We start from the raw sequence: 10190 nt of genomic DNA on the forward strand, positions 1-10190 counted from the left end.
AAAGGTGAAATCATATACCTTTGATGCCGGGGATGCTGGTTATTGTAAAGTAGTTTCTGAACATCGGTTTCTAGCCTGAACCCTGACCTTGGCCTCACAGCGAATACATCATCAGATTTCAAAACCAGCTTCAGCTTTTGGTTGTTAGTGCTAATTTCTGATTTGCAGATTGTCAWGCTTACTTTGGAGAGAGCAGGGGTTGGATCGGATCTCAAGCCCCCCCCGCCTCTATTTGCAATGGCTGTATCCAAATAAGAGGGGTCTTCTTGAAATGCAATACCGCTGCTTTTAACATGTTATTCTGTTCAAGATATTTTTCTCTTCTGAAGTTAAGAGATCTAGATTGTARRCATTTCTGTCCATTTATCTCAAGGATAGGAGCATATTAGTGGACAACTCTTGGGTGGACAGATATAGAGAAGGAGAGAGAGCGAGAGAGAGAGAGAGAGAAATAGAAGGAGGGAGGAGAGAGAGAAGGAGGGAGGGAGAGAGAAGGAGGGAGGAGAGAGAGAACGAGGGAGAGAGTGAGAAAAGGAGGGAGAGAGAGAGAGAATGAGGGAGGGAGAGAGAGAGAAGGAGGGAGAGAGGAGAGAGAGGAGGGGGAGAGAAGCAGAGAGGGAGGAGAGAGAGAGCGAAGGAGAGACGAGGAAGAGAGAGAGGTAGGGAGAGAGAAGAAAAGATGAATGGAGAGAGGGAGAGAGGTACAAGGGAGAGTACCTAGCATTCCTCTGAAATATATGGTGAATGAAGTTCCTTCAACAAGTGTCATGTTTACCAAGCTCATGGGAAAACAAGCAGACACAGACACAGTCTGAGTCAGTGGAGGTTGTAGAACACCTCTTTGGTACCCTGCTTAAATTCCAAGTGTCAAACACCACTGTCACCCAGAGGTGTTGAGAGTAAACAGATAGTTACCTTGGGGCTACTTGGTAGGGGGAACACGACACACTCCCATGATGTAGACATGTTTCACCATAACACGTATCACACTGACAGACTGGGACATTTTCTAAAAGAATAGTACAGCAACAGAAAATGTGAATTATTATGTTGATTATAATTAATGGACATTTGTGAAGGGSTTGATACATTGTTCGTTAGGGCAAACCAGGTCTGAAATGTCAAAGTGGAAATGACTCCTTTTTAAAACTCAAATAYGCTACAAATGTGCATTTCCTGCTGTGCAGGAAAATCCTCAGCAACAAAAGAGTGTATCACCAGGGCTGTGTTGCAAATCGCATCCTATCCCCAATATAATACATCCTTTTTGACCAGTCCTGTGGGCCCTGTAGTGCACTATATAGGGCATAGGGTGCTATTTGGGACATAGACCAGGGTTCTAGCAGAAAGTGGAGTCAGGAACTAGCTGGTAATACTATATCCTGTGTTCTGCTGTGTTCTGCACATGGTTTCCCTGTGTCTATGTCGGATCTTACCATGGACTTTTTACTTGACTGAGATTTATGTTCTATGCTGACTACAGTCTGTCTATGTCTCTCCTTGGTGGGATGCTGTTCAGTATGTCTGGAGCGTTCATGGTGTGCTGACTGTGGTACGGTGTGTGTGTGTCTCTCTGTGCATGGTACATGTGTGTATGTGTGAGCGTGTTTGACCTCTGTCAATGTGAGTGCAGAGGCAGAGGGAGAGGAGAGCTGCACCACTGTGCTGTGCGGTCCTCTAATCTGTTCACTTAGCCCGGGCTTTGGAGCTTGCTGTGCTTCACTACATCTCAAGCTCCCTCATCACAAACTCCTGGCACTGACCCSACTCAGCCCAGAGACTCTGTGTGCTTTATACTGGCCTGGCCTCTGTGTGGGTTCAGCCAGACTAGACTGTCTCTGTGTATGTTTAGTTTAGCCTTGCCTGGCCTCTGTGTGGGTTCAGCCAGACTAGACTGTCTTGTTAATGTTAGTTTAGCCTTGCCTGGCCTCGTGGTTCAGCCAGACTAGACTGTCTCTGTTGTATGTTTAGTTTAAGCCCTTGCCTGGCCTCAGTGTGGGTTCATCCCAGACTAGACTGTCTCTGTGTATGTTTAGTTTAAGCCTTTGCCTGCTCTCAGTGTGGGTTCAGCCAGACTAGACTGTCTCTGTGTATGTTTAGTTTAGCCTTGCCTGGCCTCTGTGTGGGTTCAGCCAGACTAGACTGTCCTCTGTGTATGTTTAGTTTTGCGCCTGGCCTCTGTGTGGGTTCAGCCAGACTAGACTGTCTCTGTGTATGTTTAGTTTATTTGCCTGGCCTCTGTGTGGGTTCAGCCAGACTAGACTGTCCTCTGTGTATGTTAGTTTAGCCTTGCCTGGCCTCTGTGTGGGTTCAGGCCAGACTAGACTGTCTCTGTGTATGTTTAGTTTAGCCTTGCCTGGCCTCTGTGTGGGTTCAGCAGACTAGACTGTCTCTGTGTATGTTTAGTTTAATCTTGCCTGGCTCTGTGTGGATTCAGCCAGACTAGACTGTCTCTGTGTATGTTTAGTTTTAGCCTTGCCTGGCCTCTGTGTGGGTTCAGCCAGACTAGACTGTCTCTGTGTATGTTAAGTTTAGCCTTGCCTGGCTGTGTGGTTCAGCCAGACTAGACTGTCTCTGTGTAATGTTTAGTTTAGCTGCCTGGCCTCTGTGTGGGTTCAAGCCAGACTAGACTGTCTGTGTGATGTTTAGTTGCCTTGCCTGGCCTCTGTGTGGGTTCAGCCAGACTAGACTGGTCTCTGTGTAATGTTTAGTTTAGCCTTGCCTGGCCTTGTGTGGGTTCAGCCTAGACTAAGAGTTGTCTCTGTGTGTGTTTAGCCTGGCCTGGCCTCTATTCACTGGATGGAATCAGTCCACTCTTGGTTCTGTATTTTGTTCATGAGTCTAACAGAGATCCACATGTTCATTTGATTGAGTCACACATACTGTATGTATGTACAGTTTTATGAACACTAGCCACAGTATAACATTTTTGGATTGTATTTTATGGGTTGTAATATGGCTGGAACTTCAATCTGTGAAATGAGCAACAGACTTGAATCTGAGTTTTACCCAGTGTAGGAGTACTGACCAGTGTGTTACTCTGTGGTTTCATCACATGGGGAGAATCAATCTGAAAATCCCATTATTTCCGTCTGGTCTGGTCAGCAGTGTGTTGCATGTSTAGTTTGTTCTCTGCTGCTGGGGAATTACTTCCTCCTCCCATCCACCCTCCCTCATCGCAGAAAAGGCCTCCACATGATCAATAAGTAAAGGGCAGCGCAATTCTAAGATGTAAAGATTTTTCTTTAGAGGACTGGGCCTCCAGTCTGAGATTACAGAGCATCTCTTTGTTAGGCTGACCTGGCAGAGGAGAGGACAGATGAAGCCTTACAGAAGAACTAGGAAGGAGATCCCATCCCAGCCTGTGAATATTTTACACCACAGTGGACTGAGAGAAACCTACCCACCGTGTGTACTCCAACAGTCTTTAATTCATCAAAGCAGGCCTTTACATGAAAGGGCTGGTTAAACTTTGATGGAGRGTGAATAAGGAGAGATGTGTAGACAGATGGTTAGAAAGGCAGACAGACAGACACATACAGACAGATTGACAGGCAGACAGGCAGACAGACTGACAGACATAGACACATTTTTGAAAACTCTCATATTGGCTGGTCTGGTCAGAAATTCATGATGTTTTGAACATCATCACTTGAACATGAATGGTCAGGACGGTAGATAGTGAYGATCAATGACTCTTGTGGTAATTGTTGGGGTTATCATTAATATCCTACGGYCCATGTTCCTGTAGTTATCGTTGTGTTAACTGAGATATAGACAGCCATTCCTCAGATGTTTCACTGACAGGTATGTCAGACTCACAGCCCAGAGGATTGTGGAAACCAACTACATGTCTCTCACTCATTTCACTAATTATGCAAGAGCCTCAATCACTTACTCAATTTGACATTTTAATATCAATAAAGTACTGAGGACTTGAAGTACTTTCCCCCTCGATACACTTGACTCGGTGAGTTTATCAATCATGTTAAAAGTCTATGGAAATAGTGTAATAAAGGCCTCTGAGCCTGTGGATCCCTGTTTCTTCTTTTCTTTTAGCTGTCAGATAGCAGGAGATGTTACTGAGGAAGTGTGTCTTCCTTTGAACCTGAATCGAAGGTAACCTGAAACAATGCACTTGGTGCACAGTAGACAGGACTAATGATGAGATGGTTAATGTTGAAGTGTCAAATAGCCCCATTTTGTGTCCTGTGTGTGTGCGCGTGTGTGTGCGCGTGTGTGCGTGTGCATATGTCTTTGCAAGTATGCATGTATGCCTGCGTGTGCTTCCGTATGTGTTTCCGACCATTGGTGGATAGTCATTGGGGACAGAGCTGGGTCTGAGGCTGAGACAGTAGCCTCATAGCCCCTGGTCTCCCTTAGGGTGTGGGGGTCCTTGCCCCAGGCTTATCACTTCACACGCTGCTAGCTCTGACTGGCGCTTCCTGAACCCCCCCACCCTCCTTCTCATCCCCCCGTCACGCCTCTTCCTCATTGGGCTGTCTGCACGCTGGTTTGGTGTGTGTGTTTGGGGRTGCTCCCTCCATGCAGGATGCAGGGTCTGTGTTCCAACTGTGGTCAGATAGCAGGGCTGTGATAACCTCTGCCGTGTATGATAACCTCTACTGAGTTCTGCCCCGCCAGCTGACATGGACCAGATGTCATTCTGACCCTATCTCCTTGGGAACGGGGAAAGGGAACAGGAAAGACGGGGGGCTAACTGTCAACATTGGACGGTCCCTGGGAAGGTGTGATGTGATGCTGCAAAACACACATATGAGCTGAGGTAAATGACTGGAAGATGTAGTGAGGCAGGCATTTTGAGCTGCTAGTCTGTTTTTGTGACTTTGCCAATGGCAGTGGTGTTGTTGAAACATTTTATATTATAMACTCTWAACCCTAACAAGGTATTTGAAAACATTTACCCACCCTCTCCCCCCAGCCATATTACCCACAATATCAGAATGAATGTCTTTGGAGAAGGCATGGCCGCCACTTCTAACCCCCCTCAACACCAGCCTCTGGCGCAGGGCCTCATAGGGATGCTGTGATCTCATGTCATTCCTGACCAATGGTGAGAAGAGAGAGGCACAGGCTCCCAATGAGGACAGACAGGTATCTCAACACCAACAGCACACACACTGGAACCGAGAAAGGCTCCACACAGTCAGTCCAGTACAGGAGATGATGATGTCTGGAAGACAGAGGCCAGTGCCTCCCCCTGACCAACTTCTCAGGGAGATATGCCAGCCATTGTAACTGTCAGGGTGTCTTCATGGACTCCACACACAGAACCCTGGGCTGCGCATGGTGGAAGTCCTGCTTTATTTGTATTCCTTTCTCTTCCCACACAGCTCTGCTTTTCATTCGCTCTCCAATACAACCCTCCTGCTTTCATTCGCTCTCACACAGCCTCCTGCTCTTTCTCTCTCCACACACCCCGCTCTGCTCTTCTCTTCAACAAGCCCTCCTGCTTTTTTTCTTTCACACAACCTCCTGCTTTCTTCTCTTCTCCACAAACCTCATTGCTTCTGTCTTCTCTTCCACACACCCCTCCTGCTTTCTTTCTCTTTCCCAACCCTCTGCTTTCCTTTCTCTTTCCACACAGCTCCTGCTGTTCTTTCTCTTCCCACAGCAACCTCCTGCTTTTCTTCACTATCCAACACCCCTGCTTTCTTTCTCTCTCCACACAGCCTCTGTTGACTTTCTCTTTCCACACAGCCCTCCTGCTTTCTTTCTCTCTCCACACAACCCTCCTGCCTTTCTTTCTCTTTCCACACACCCTCTGCCTTTCTTTTCTCCACACAACCCTCCTGCTTTCTTTCTCTTTCCACACGCTCCTGCTTTCCTATCTCTTCCACACAACCTCCTGCTTTCTTTCTCTTTCACACAACCTCCCGCTTTCTCTTTCTCTTTCCACACAACCTCCTGCTTTCTTTTCTCTTCTCCACACAACCCTCCTGCTTTCCTTCTCTCTCCCCACACCCTCGCTGCTTTCTTTCTCTCATCACACAACCTCCTGCTTTCTTCTCTCTCTCCACAACCCTCCTGCTTTCTTGCTCTCTCCACAGCAACCTCCTGCTTTTTTCTCTTTTCCCACAACCTCCTGCTTTCTTTCTTCTTTCCACACAACCCTCCTTGCTTTCTTTCTCTTTCACACAACCCTCGCTTCTGCTTTTCCTCTCTCTCTCCACACAACCCTCCTGCTTCTTCTCTTCTCCACACAACCCTCCGCTTTCTTTCTCTTTCCACACAACTCCCTGCTTTCTTTCTCTCCACACAACTCCTCTCTGCTTCTTTCTCTTTCACACACCCTGCTGTTTTCTTTCTCTGTCACACAACCTCCTGCTTTGTTTCTCTCTCCACACACTCCTGCTTTCTTTCTCTTTCCACACAACCTCCTGCTTTCTTTTCCTTTCCACACAACCTCCTGCTTTCTTTCTCTTTCTTCCTCACACAAGCCTCCTGCTTCTTTTCTCTTCACACAACCTCCTCTTTCGTTTTCTTCCACACAGGCCCTCCTGCCTCTCTTCTCTTTTCCACACAGCCTCCTGCTTCTTTTCTCTCTCCATCCACACAACCTCCTGCTTTCTTTCTCTTTCCACAAACCCTCTGCTTCTTCTTCCACCAGCCCTCCTGCTCTCTTTCTCTCACACACCCTTCTGCTTTCTTTCTCTTTCCACAGCCCTCCTGCTTTCTCTCTCTCTCCACACAAACCCCTTCCTGTTTCTCATCTCTCCCACAACCCTCCTGCTTTCTTTCTCTCCCGCTGCTGCTTTCCCTCAGTCGAGATGATGAAAACCAGGCTGACGGGAAGAGTGTTCCTCCCCTCCTCTTCCTCTTCCTCCTCCTCCTCATCCTCACTTCTTTCTCATAACACTCCCTCCTTCCCTTTCCTCTCTCAGCCGGTGGGTCGATAGTGTTAATTGGCCGCTCCGTCACCAGTGTATTGATTGTGACCACTAATAAAAGGACTATTGATTGGCACTTTGTTTAACACTGGCCCGTGTGGTTTACCCTGCCCTCTAATGCTATTCCTACAGCAACAATTTCCTGTTCCCCTCTTTCTTAATGTYATAAATTATGTCAGTCGATTTGGGAGATTTTTCTTCCTCCTCTTTCCTCTTATTTTCCTGAATGAATKCAGAGAGGATTTTGAGGAGATGGAGGTCCTCAAACAGTTGAGAACATGGACCTGAGAGCTGATAGTGATCAACGCAYRCKGTGGTTGTTTSTGGTGTATCACACAGAACAGAAATGTCTGTCTGAAACAACGTCCTGTTCCTGTTCCACAGTGACTTCCTGCTTCCTGTGTGCTCTCTAGTACTAGTCTTCTCTCACAGGCTGACATGCTGATGTCACTGGAGAAACTAGGCCCTCCTCACTTTGAGTTTTAATGTATGTCTGTACATGTGTTGTTGTTGTTGCCATGTGTTATGAAGGCAACAGCCCTAACTGATAGGCCACAAGGATATACAGATATACATAACTATTTCATKTTATGATTTGTGTTTGGTTATTAAACAAATAAACCTTTTCTTTATTCACCSAGAGCACAGAGAACATTCACGTCATGGAGGTGAAAGACATTGTGAAATCCTGAACATGAACTCTCAATATCAAATTTTACTGTAATGAACCATGGTGCCATATCTCGGAGAAGGATCCTGAAGCATTAGCAAGTCAACGCCAGGTCTCCTGAGAGACACGCTGAAACCTGGAAATGGTTGTAAGTACCTTGGCGCTGGATTTAATTATCTCCATTAAATATTCAATGATCAATAGAATTTGTTTTAGCCGATCAATAGGTGCCTGCACCTGAAAAGGACAATGTGCATAAGTTTCTATTTGCATTTCAAAGCAGCTTGTGTCACGTGGCCTCATAGGAAATCCATACCATTTTGTACGGCTGTATTTATCAAGGCTGTAGTAATACAGTAGTGTGGAGGAGGCTGGGTGAGAACAGCAGGACACATATCAAGGCTGTAGTAATACAGTAGTGTGGAGGAGGCTGGGTGAGAACAGCAGGAGACATATCAAGGCTGTAGTAATACAGTAGTGTAGAGGAGGCTGGGGGAGAACAGCAGGAGACATATTCAAGGCTGTAGTAATACAGTAGTGTAGAGGAGGCTGGGTGAGAACAGCAGGAGACATATCAAGGCTGTAGTAATACAGTAGTGTAGAGGAGGCTGGGTGAGAACAGCAGGAGACATATCAAGGCTGTAGTAATACAGTAGTGTGGAGGAGGCTGGGTTGAACAGCAGGAGACATATCAAGGCGTTAGTAATACAGTAGTGTGGAGGAGGCTGGGTGTGAACAGAGGAGACATATCAAGGCTGTAGTAATACAGTAGTGTAGAGGAGGCTGGGTGAGAACAGCAGGACACATATCAAGGGCTGTAGTAATACAGTAGTGTGGAGGAGGCTGGGTGAGAACAGCAGGAGACATATCAAGGCTGTAGTTATACAGTAGTGTAGAGGAGGCTGGGTGTGAACAGCAGGAGAACATATCAAGGCTGTAGTTAATACAGTAGTGTAAGGAGGCTCGGGTGTGAACAGCAGGAGACATATCAAGGCTGTAGTAATACAGTAGGTAGAGGAGGCGGGTGAGACACAGCAGGAGACATATCAAGGCTGTAGTAATACAGTAGTGTGGAGGAGGCTGGGTGGAACAGCAGGAGACATATCAGGCTGTAGTAATACAGTAGTGTAGAGGAGGCTGGGTGAGAACAGCAGGAGACATATCAAGGCTGTAGTAATACAGTAGTGTAGAGGAGGGCTGGGTGAGAACAGCAGGAGACATATCAAGGCTGTAGTAATACAGTGAGTGTAGAGGAGGCTGTGTGAGACAGCAGGAGACATATCAAGGCTGTAGTAATACAGTAGTGTAGAGGAGGCTGGGTAGAACAGCAGGAGACATATCAAGGCTGTAGTAATACAGTAGTGTAGAGGAGGCTGGGTGAGAACAGCAGGAGACATATCAAGGCTGTAGTAATACAGTAGTGTTGAGGAGCTGGGTGAAACAGCAGGAGACATATCACAGGCTGTAGTATACAGTAGTGTGGAGGAGGCTGGGTGTGAACAGCAGGAGACATATCAAGGCTGTAGTATACAGTAGTGTGGAGGAGGCTGGGTGAGAACAGCAGGAGACATATCAAGGCTGTAGTAATACAGTAGTGTGGAGGAGGCTGGGTGAGAACAGCCAGAGAGACATATCAAGGCTGTAGTAATACAGTAAGTGTGGAGTAGGCTGGTGAGAACAGCAGGAACATATCAAGCTGTAGTAATACAGTAGTGGTAGAGGAGGCTGGGTGAGAACAGCAGGAGACATATCAAGGCTGTAGTAATACAGTAGTGTAGAGGAGGCTGGGTGAGAACAGCAGGAGACATACTCAAGGCTGTAGATAACAGTAGTGTAGAGAGGCTGGGTGTGAAACAGCAGGAAGACATATCAAGGCTGTAGTATACGTAGTGTAGAGGAGGCTGGGTGAGAACAGCCAGGACACATATCCAAGGCTGTAGTAATACAGTAGTGTGGAGGAGGCTGGGTGAGAACAGCAGGAGACATATCAAGGCAGTAGTAAATACAGTAGTGTAGAGAGCTGGGTGAGAACAGCAGGAGACATATCAAGGCTGTAGTTAATATAGTTAGTGTAGAGGAGGCTGGGTGAGAACAGCAGGAGACATATCAAGGCTGTAGTAATACAGTAGTGTTGGAGGAGGCTGGGTGAGAACAGCAGGAGACATATCAAGGCTGTAGTAATACAGTAGTGTAGAGGAGGCTGGTGTGAACAGCAGGAGACATATCAAGGCTGTAGTAATACAGTAGTGTAGAGAGGGCTGGGTGAGAACAGCAGGAGACATATCAAGGCTGTAGTAATACAGTAGTGTGGAGGAGGCTGGGTGTGAACAGCAGGAGACATATCAAGGCTTGTAGTAATACATAGTGTAGAGGAGGCTGGGTGTGAACAGCAGGAGACATATCAAGCGGTAGTAATACAGTAGTGTAGAGGAGGCTGGGTTGAGAACAGCAGGAGACATATCAAGGCTGTAGTAATACAGTAGTGTAGAGGAGACATATCAGGCTGTATAATACAGTTAGTGTTGAGGAGACATATCAAGGCTGTAGTAATACAGTAGTGTAGAGGAGACATATCAAGGCTGGTAGTAATACAGTAGTCTTGAGGAGAC

The sequence above is a fragment of the Salvelinus sp. IW2-2015 genome, unplaced genomic scaffold (genome assembly GCF_002910315.2).
Source record: "Salvelinus sp. IW2-2015 unplaced genomic scaffold, ASM291031v2 Un_scaffold1378, whole genome shotgun sequence".
Lineage (NCBI taxonomy): Eukaryota > Metazoa > Chordata > Actinopteri > Salmoniformes > Salmonidae > Salvelinus > Salvelinus sp. IW2-2015.